The 674-nt window shown below is 41.8% G+C and overlaps 1 non-coding gene across 1 annotated transcript; it reads right to left on the bottom strand.

Annotated features, from left to right (window-relative positions):
- Window positions 1-360: 360 nt before the first annotated feature.
- LOC129542929 (U6 spliceosomal RNA) lies at window positions 361-467 on the bottom strand. The gene has a single exon (XR_008683184.1). It is a non-coding gene; the product is annotated as a U6 spliceosomal RNA (small nuclear RNA).
- Between the last annotated feature and the right edge of the window lie 207 nt (window positions 468-674).

The raw sequence follows: 674 nt of genomic DNA on the forward strand, positions 1-674 counted from the left end.
TTGAGCTGCAGGAGCTGCTTGTATAATTTGGAGATTAATCCTTTATCAGTTGCTTCATTTGCTATTATTTTCTCCCATTCTGAAGGCTGTCTTTTCACCTTACGTATAGTTTCCTTTGATGTGCAGAAGCTTTTGATTTTAATTAGGTCCCATTTGTTTATTTTTGCTTTTGTTTCCAATATTCTGGGAGGTGGGTCATGGAGGATCCTGCTGTGATTTATGTCGGAGAGTGTTTTGCCTACGTTCTCCTCTAGGAGTTTTATAGTTTCTGGTCTTACATTTAGCTCTCTAATCCATTTTGAGTTTATTTTGGTGTATGGTGTTAGGAAGTGTTCTAGTTTCATTCTTTTACAAGTAGCTAAAAATATGGAACGCTTCACGAATTTGCGTGTCATCCTTGGGCAGGGGCCATGCTAATCTTCTCTGTATCGTTCCAATTTTAGTATATGTGCTGCCGAAGCGAGCACCGCTTCTCTTCTTTTCACAGCTATTTGTAAGGCCTCCTCAAATATTCTTGTAAGGCCAAGAATACTGGAGTCATTTGCCATTTCTTCCTCCAGGGGATCTTCCCAACCCAGGGATAGAATCTGCATCTCTTAATCTCCTGCTTTGGCAGGATCCCCCAAGGAAGCCCAAGAATACTGGAGTGGGTAGCCTGTCCCTTCTCCAGGAGA

This window comes from Moschus berezovskii, chromosome 19, assembly GCF_049115385.1.
Source record: "Moschus berezovskii isolate FMDL1 chromosome 19, NW_MosBer_1.0, whole genome shotgun sequence".
NCBI classification, from domain to species: Eukaryota; Metazoa; Chordata; class Mammalia; order Artiodactyla; family Moschidae; genus Moschus; species Moschus berezovskii.